Consider the following 9,746-nt stretch of genomic DNA (forward strand, 5'->3'; position numbering starts at 1 on the left):
AAGGGACGACACCTGTTCAGTCAACGCTATTGAGGACTGAAATTCTTCGTCTCCTTGTAGACCCGTAATTCGCAAATTGTTTCTACGGCTATACTGCTCGTGCTCATTTAAAATTTCTGCAGTATGCTTTTCTGAGTCATTCAGCTTTATTTTCAGGTCTTGTAGCTCTTTGTCTTTGCTTTTTATTTGACAATGTAACGATTCAATGTCCTTTGTCTGGTCGAATATGTTGCATTCATTGATTTCCAACCTTTTGACGACTGAGCTCAAAAATTTATCTTTGACTTCATCGAACGTTTCCTTAATCATGGTACGAATAATGGAGGTGTAATCTTTCGTAAGGACTGTAGACAATTTGGAACTAATCTCTTCGAGCCGCGATATTATTGAGCGAATTGATAAACATCCATAGATTGTTGCTTGGGACTTTCATGTTCAATTTTTTTCTTTTTCGAGTCTTTCTTGGACGTCTGCCCCTTTAAACTTTCGAATACAGACGAGTCTAATGAGCTATTGTCTGTTAACTCGCTCGCAGAAGATGAATGCTGGCGTTTGTTCATGATTTCACTCACAAATGTTATTTGTGTGCCTCACACGCGTTTTTTAGAATTACATTTTAAATTGATGCTCACTCAGCCGGAAGCGGATTGTCTTCATTATGAAATTGGTATTATTGATTTTTTCAGACAAGTTCGAAATTGGTACTGATAGGTGGAGCAAAAATGGCCGCCATGGGGTGGAGCAGTTTTCCCTTTTTGTTTATAATGTAAACATGTAAAATCTCTAGAAGTTGCATTTTTATCCCAATCTTCATGAACTTTGGTCAAAGCGTTTGTTTCCTTGATACTTTTGTATTGTAAAATGGTTCTTGTCAATCAGTATTAAAAACCAGGTCGGGTAATTTTCTATATATGCTTATATTAAATACTTTGGAAGATCTTAACCTCGACTTGAAGTCAGCCTTTGTCATATAAATGCTCTGATATATTTGCACACGAGTTTAACTCGTCTTTAATTTTATCTCATTCCCTCGGGTGAGCGACCCAGTGCCTCTTAGCCCTCTTATTTGTGTTACTTGTTTTTGTTGTTTAAGGACATATCACTTTCTGAAATAGTCAGAAGTGGTTAGAGTAATGTCAAAAAGTAATTCCTCATATTAGCATTCTATATTAAGTTTGGAACAATATGCAGAACTAAAATGTCATATAATTCAGAGATACATGAACCAGTTCTAATGAAATCTTTCAAACATAGTAAATAATCACATGATTTCACCTAATAAACCACTTTCTTCTTGTGCATTGTAAGTCCTTATTAATTTATTTATTTTTTGTTCATAAATCCATTGATACAAGCTGGAACCTACACTACTGTAGAAGATAATGTTAGAGTATGATTAAATAAAACACATTAAAAACACTGAAAAACAAGATAATTTTTTGTAAGAAAAAAATGTAAACAACTTGAGTCTAAAATAGTTGGGAAAAGTATGGTTGACCAGGATGACAAATATAAATTTGATTAAAACTTTCTGAAATAGTGTAAAATATCACTTTAACAAACACATTGATGTATCATTTTTAAATTATCTTTTCTGGCCCACCTTACTTTTTAATTTCCCCCACCACTATAGTGGTGGGGACATATTGTTTTTGCGCTGTCTCTTGGTTTGTTTGTTTGCGTCAAACTTTAACATTTGCCATGACTTTTGCAATATTGAAGATAGCAACTTGATATTTGGCATGCATGTGTATCTCATGGAGCTGCACATTTTGAGCGGTGAAAGGTCAAGGTCATCCTTCAAGGTCAAAGGTCAAACATATAGCTTCAAAGCGGCGCAGAAGGGGACATAGTGTTTCTGACAAACACATTTTTGCTCAAGTTTACTATTTTTTTACTCTAGTTGTTTACATTTTTTCTTGCACAAAAGTATCCCTTTTTCAGTGTTTCTAGTGTGTAATATTTAATAATACTCTAACATTATCTACTACAGTAGTGTAGGTTCCAGCTGGTGTCAACGGATTTATGAACAAAACAAGAAAATAAGGACTTCCAAAGCCCAAGAAGAAAATGGTTTATAAGGTGAAAACATGTTATTATATACTCTTATTGAAAGATTTCATTAGGTTCATGTATCACTGAAGCATATGTTATTTTAATTGTGCACATTGTTCCAAACTTCATAATACAATGTTAATATAAGGAATTATTGTTTTACATCACCCCACTCACTTCTGACCATTTCAGAAAGTGATATGTCCTTAACTTTGTTTTCATTTGTCTTAGTTTTTCTGAATAAATACTGATGAACAGTTTGAAACTCATTAGCTGTTATGTGTTTTATAAATCATCTTTGTAAATTTGATATTTAGAATTAGAGATTTATAATTTAAATTATCAGCTTCTAGTTTTTATTGAATCGTATATTAATGCTCACCATTATGTATCTGCTTGATACTTCACTGCAGCTATTAAAGTGTTACCTTGAACGCGCTTTCCGGGCTTTTAAATGTAAGATGTTTACATATCTCTAGTTGAAAATGTGCATGTTTTGTGTGAGAAACTAATTTGCATAAAGCCGAATTAAATACCAAAACTAACGTACTTACATCGATGAAGCGAAGAAAAGAGCGTTTCAATTCTTATACATGCAATTACGATTATCATTCTGCATATGTTTTCAATGGTTTGGCTCAAATACAATATAATTTGGGATTTATTCGTGCATGAATTTAGTAGGCGCCCCTTTTACAATACGCAGTTTTGACTGTGTGCATGTCGCACATGGCATAATTAAACCAAGTTGCCCGACGCTCGATTTCCTCGTGCGCTTCGTGGAGGCAACTCGCTTCATTGAATATTAAAGCCCAGTCAAATGATAGCTAATACTATAGCCAATCAGAATAATGTACACTAGTGAAACATAGGGCAATTGTAATCATGTAATAAACTGCAAGAAAAATAAAATGTTATTAAAGTCAATCGTTACTTAAATATTCGCCGTGCATTTTTGTCGTTTTACAATGATGACTGCACATAAAATTGGCGATTAAATGCATAATTCGCTTTCAATAATCCAGTTGAGTATATATATATATATATATATATATATATATATATATATATATATATATATATATATATATATATATATATATATATAGGGTCAGACCATAGACCGATCTAGTCAAAGGGTACGTGTATAACAACTCATGTAAAACTATACCGGCTCGTAAACAAATATTTCAAATTTTTGAAAATATTTTGATAAGTAATGTGCGATTTGGACATAATATGGAAATAAAAGCAAACTACAACCTTACTAGCTTTGAAGACTGTTCATGTTTTGGTATTATTGACACAGCTGTGTAGGTGATTTCGCTTTAGTGCAAATTTTGACGGACAATGAAGAAAGACCGATCACATTAACTAGCCCTAAAATTAATCTATAAATAACCCAATTTTGTGTCACATTTGAATAATTTTCCATTTCCTCAAAAACGAATTCTTTGACCATTCAAAAAAAAAAAAAATCTAATTGCAGTATGAACATTTATGTCAAACATGTACTATATACACTGGAGTTTCAGGAACAGAAAATCAAGTAAGAAAATACAAAATAAACATATCATATATTTGCGACAGTGTTAATATTAAATATAAGATTTACAATAGTCGTTTTGTTTAATATACTGAAGTTTGAAATAAAATGTTAATACATCTTTTAAAAGAACCATATTTTAAAAGGAACATTCCACAATTTACGAGGATTTCATAACAAAATGACCGCCATGTTATCAAACAATTAATAACGTTTCATTCATTCTTTTGCAATCTAACAATGAAATGAAGAACATTGTGAATCTGTTTTTGCCAAGTTTGCAATGTCTGTAAATGTGTACAACAATATGAGCTAATTTATTTTAGCAAACAAAATAACAACGTTTAACTACTTCAAGATCAATTCCAATAACAAGAATATCAATTTGTGTTGCTTATCGAAACATTGTAAATAAAACTCGAAACGAAACTAACTTGAACTAAACTAACTTAACAATTAAATTTGCAAAATATAACCAATTTTTAAGCATATATTTTTGCATATGTAATTAGTAACCATCCAATATTTCAGTGAAGGCCAATAACAAAGAAGTCGCACTTTCAATCGATTCAGGAACTGGTAGTTGCTCCCGCTGCATTTCACACACATGTTCTAGGACGGGTATGAAGTCATCTTTACACCCAAACTGCGGCTTCTTTACAAAGTATCTCTCTTGAATACAATCAATGGTTTCCAATTCGCAAGGAAGCCGAAATGAAAAACCTCAGTGCCACTAAGACACACATCTGCAATATAAAACAAAGTTTTGAGTCGTTAAACACACGTTTTGCATGTATTAGCTAAAGAGAAATATCTAAACGAATCAATCGAGATTTAAGCTCTCTATATGCCCATAAAATCCAACTAACACATAAATATTTATTGTTTGCAAATGTTATTTTTAAATTTATACCAAGCATTCCTGATGTAAAAATTTACTGTCTGAGGCCTTGCGTGTTTCAAAAGAATATACCAGAAACTAAACATCTGTTCGACGCGGGAAGTCATGAACCAATCTTGCAATAATGTGATGATGTTAAAATTATATGACGACATGATATGAAAAAGGTGTCATGGCTTAAAAAATTAACTCATCGTGTCGACTAAAACTATGATGGCAAGTCATTTTCACAAGAGCATGACGTCAAAAATTATGTAGATTTGTCGACTTAGATCAAGTCGACCAAATATATTTTCGGGAAAAACCGGAAACATTTACGTCGAGACTTCAACTTAATGTCGTTATGACGAGTAAAATTAAGGTGGGAAAAGCTACAAAACTATGTCAACATACCATGTTATTTCACAGTAAGTCGGTATAAATTATTCCGGCATGACCACATTATTGGGGTGTACCATATACGTTTCCGTAAAAATGACTAAAAACTAAAACTAAAATATGTTGAAAATGACTTGCCATCATAGTATTAGTCGACACGATGAGTTATTTTTTTACGCCATGACACATTCTTCATATCATGCCGACAAAGAATGTTGACATCACAACATCAGGGTGTACCATATACGCTTCCATTATCTATCGAAAACTATATGACGATTTATTTCGTCAACATAATATTGGTGAGATTACCGAGATCATGTCGACTAAATATTTTTTCAGAAAGCTGGAAACATTTACGTCGAGACATAAACTTAATGTTGTAATTGCGAGTAAAATTAAGTGTGGAAAAAGTTACAAAACTATGTCGAATTACCATGTTATTTCACAGTAAGTCTATATAAATTATTTCGGCATGAGCATACTATCGGGGTGTACAATATACGTTTCCGAAGATAATTGTATTATAAGAGAGGATTTATAAATGAGAAATATTAACAAACCCACATGTATTCATTAAATGGGCAATGAATACCCATTACTGTTAATCGAGAACTGTAACAAGATGAACTCAATTACAAATATAGTATTTGTAATGATGTGTAACGTCTGTTACGAACCAATATTAAAAAAGCTAGACATGATTATTTTTATGTGATTAGATGGATAAAATTTTGAAATTTCAAATTAACATTGCAATATAATCAGGAATTATCCATGATGAAAAGGCAGAAGAATGGAATTGGGCATACATTTTACCTGATTGGTTTGGCAGCCCATGTTGTAGCGTAAATCAGTGTCATCCTGAACAGTTTTCAAGAAGCAGGACTTTGAAAGATAAAAACACGTAGCAAGAAAAGGCAGTTCCGTTTGTGTTTATGTAATCATTAAAGTCGTATGGTACTAAATGTAAGTCTAATGCAGTCATCAGTCTAAGTGGATTATTTTATACATTGTTCAATACACATGTTTGTATACATACTTGTTCACTAGAACACTCGGTAGTTGCTCGACAACCCTTGGGATCAGTAATGTTTAGACAGGAAAAACAATTGAGACATTCTGTAAATAAAATAAAACAATTAAGGGGTGTTGCGGCAGTTTATTTAACCGAGGGTATATTTATAGCAACACCGATGCTATTATCACAATCCAATAGTTTTGTTATCAGAATCATCACAAATTAATCACCGAGTAGGTTCATAATAGGTACTCAGTGGTTCGATCCCAGGTGCGGTTAACTTTTTTAAATTCTTTTTTTCTTTCTTTTATTTCATTTTTGTTTTTTTCCTGGAGCTCTTTAGTCCTGTTGTTTACATTAATCAATTTAAAGCATTAAATCACAAACTTCAAAACATGCCGAAATCTGTCAACAAGTCCCTGTTTTTGATGATCGAGTTTGATACTGTTTGGTCTTATGTTTGTGATTAAATATTGTATTAGTGTTGTGTTTTTTAGTAAGCCTTTTTGATCCCAATTAAAATTTTAAACAAAATATAATGTTTATGCATATCTCTAACAGTTTATTTACCGGTACATGGGTTTCGCCTAATTGCTGTATTGTAGGAAATTCGACATAGACGGTAGGGATAGTTAAACAAAAAAATCTCTGTTAAAAGTGCGGTGACCCCCTTTTTTATTTTTGTTTAATGATAACAATACGTAGATGAACATATTTGAGCAGTTTCGCAAAAAGTTATTAGATAGAACTTTTTTAAATTCCATTGTGTGGTTAAAATAGTAAAAAATTGACGTATTTTTGGGTGACATAAAAATTATAAAAATCAAATTTCTTTAAATTTAACTTGTGTTCTCCATTTTTTGGTAGTTTGTAGTTTAATTAAATGGTATATGATATATATTAGCTTATATAATATCTACATGTTGCCAATTTTATAGGTTATTAATCATTTTTTTGCAATAAGAGATTTTTCAGTTTTAATGAAAAAGAACATGTTATATAATGGCAAATAAAATCAAAACAAGGCCGGTGACCCTATGTTTTTATTTCATTTTTCATATAGTATTTGTATGTAGTACTTGAATATAAATTTTGAGAAAAAGTTATTAGATGGAAAAAAATCAGCAAAACTGCAGCAACACCCCTTAAATCAAACGATATGTCGACTATTTTAAACACACGGTTTACAATCTTGAAATTGATAAATCAAATGCAAAATAAAAGCAAATATGGTGGGTTGCATACCTGCCACACGAGTCACGTAAGGGCCGCAAGTGAAAACCAAACAACTGCAATAAATCAATGTCACATAAGAAATATGAATCGTTTGCCCTTGTATAATTACTGTACATAACAATAACGAAATGAAACCAATTCAGGTTATTGAATTAGGAAGTGTACTAACAATATTTAAGGAATTTTTTTAATAAACACTTAGCCTACCTATATGCATATCCAAGTAATTTCAAATGTTTACTAAGTCATATCAGGAAACATATTAATTTATATGCATCACTTATGGCTTATCTTGACCTTAAATTTGGAGTTCACAAGAAAGAACAAGAACATTCGGTGTACGTATACTGCCTGATCAGATAGAGAGTGGGGGCTAATTTCGTGAAACTTCGACAGCTATGGAGTCAAAAGCAAAGTTTTACAGATATACATTATGTTGCTGTTTAATTTGGTTTCAACACAATGCTAACATAGCATGACTTAATTATACGGACGTCTTATCGTAAATAAACATACAGTGTTTAAGTTGACAGGACATTCTGAAATAAACATTGATGCTACTAAGGGAATCATTGACGTCTAAGCTTTGTTATCAAACTATTTTGAGGGCGAGCTAGTTTGCTAGTTTTTGTGTGAAGTTATGTAATCGTTAAAATGAGTAAATAAACAAAGTAAAGAATAGTATTATGTCCTTCTTGGAAACTAGACATTTTATTTCCATGCTCATTGTGTAGATCGTTATATATAAAAATTATCTTTTTCCGAAGTTAGCGTTATTAGATACGAATGGATCCTAGTAAATTGTCATATTTGTGGAAATTTTAGACCTAATATGACCAGCCTTTTTACTTTCTATATATACATACAGTTATTAAATGTATGCTAAAACATACCCGAGCTAGTTTGTCGATTGAGTTTCTCGATAGCTCAGCATTCAATGCATCGGGCGATCAGTAAGAATTACGGTATATATCGTAAGCAAATTGATTTATTTTAAAACATGTAAGGTTTTCTTGCTTCAACCTTTAAATGAACTCGTTTTTACAGCCATATATTTTTTGTATCAGTTTAAACATGTTTGTTTGTTTTTAATATTTATTGTATTAATTGAGGAACAAACCATGTTTCATAGTAATGTCCATGTACTGTGTTTGCTATTAATAACGATTTGTTTAATCTTTGGCGGCATTCAATATTTTGGTATTGCAAAAATAGAAGGGTCGAATATTATGTACGAACAATTGTGCGTTTCGACTGACAACGTTGGTATCACTGCTTTTTGTTGCAATTGTTGGCAGGGACCGAACATGAATATTGATAAGGGAGTCTGTGTTAAACGTAGATTGTATACTCGTCTAATCGAATGATTACAAGTCAGTTATAATGACAATAAGTGTTGTATATCCTCTACAATGGTATACTGCCCGCTACAATGGTACACTGCCCGCTTCAATGGTACACTGTCCGTTACAATAGTACACTGCCCGCTACAATAGTACACTGCCGGTTACAATGGTACGCTGTCCGCTACAATAGTACACTGCCTTCTACAATGATATTCTACCCGATACAATTGTACACTGCCGACTTTAATTTGCACTAACCTCTACAATATTACATTGTCAACTATAATAATGTACCACCCGCTGCAATGATACACTGCCCACTCAGTTTTGCCCTGACCGCTACAATGATGTACTGTCCGCTACAATGGTACACTGCCCGCTACAATGGTACACTGCCCGCTTCAAACGTTCACTGCCCGCTACAAGTGTACACTTTCCGCTACAAAGGTGCACTACCTGCTACACTGGTGCACAGCCCGCTAATATGGTTTTCTGCCGGCTACAATGGTACACTACCCGCTACTATGGTACACTACCCGCTACAATAGTGCACAATCCGCTTCAATGGTACACTGCCGCTACAATGGAGCACTGCACACTACAATGGTGCACTATCCACAACAATTGTACACATCCCGCTGCAATGGTGCAATACCTACTGTAATGACGCACTGCCTGCTGCAATGATACACTGCCCGATAAAATGGTACACTGCCCGCTACAATGGTGCACTTCCCACTACAATGGTGTTCTATCCGCTACACTTATGCACTGTCAGCTTAAATGGTGCATTGCCTACTACTATGATGTGCTTCCCGCTACAATGGTCCACTACCAGTTACCATTGTGCACTGCCCGCTACAATGGGACACTGCCTGATACAATGGTACACTGCCCGTTACAATGGTGCGCTACCCGCTACAATGATGCATTGCTCATTACACTCGAACACTGCCCGCTGCATTTGAGGACTGCCCAGTACAACGGTACACAATGCCCGCTACAATTGTTCGTTACCTGCTACAATGGCACACGTGACGCTTCAATGTTGCTATACCCGCTATAATTGTACACTACCCTCTACAATGATGCACTTCCCGCTAGAATGGTACATTGTCCGCTACAAAGGTATTCTGTCCGCTACATCGATGCACTTTACGCTACAATCGTGCACTGTCTGCTACTATGCCCGCTTAAACGGTGCAGTGTCCGCAAGAATGGCATACTTTCCGCTTCAATCTTACACTACTTGTTACAATGGTT

At 33.9% G+C, this 9,746-nt stretch overlaps 1 long non-coding RNA gene across 1 annotated transcript; it reads right to left on the bottom strand.

The window, feature by feature from the left end:
* Positions 1 to 3,544: 3,544 nt before the first annotated feature.
* LOC127845844 (uncharacterized) lies at positions 3,545 to 7,414 on the bottom strand. Its single transcript, XR_008033424.1, has 5 exons — positions 7,345 to 7,414; positions 7,147 to 7,190; positions 5,923 to 6,002; positions 5,700 to 5,768; positions 3,545 to 4,347 (listed from the first exon to the last, which is right to left on the bottom strand). It is a non-coding gene; the product is annotated as an uncharacterized LOC127845844 (long non-coding RNA).
* Positions 7,415 to 9,746: the final 2,332 nt, after the last annotated feature.

This window comes from Dreissena polymorpha, chromosome 9, assembly GCF_020536995.1.
Source record: "Dreissena polymorpha isolate Duluth1 chromosome 9, UMN_Dpol_1.0, whole genome shotgun sequence".
NCBI classification, from domain to species: Eukaryota; Metazoa; Mollusca; class Bivalvia; order Myida; family Dreissenidae; genus Dreissena; species Dreissena polymorpha.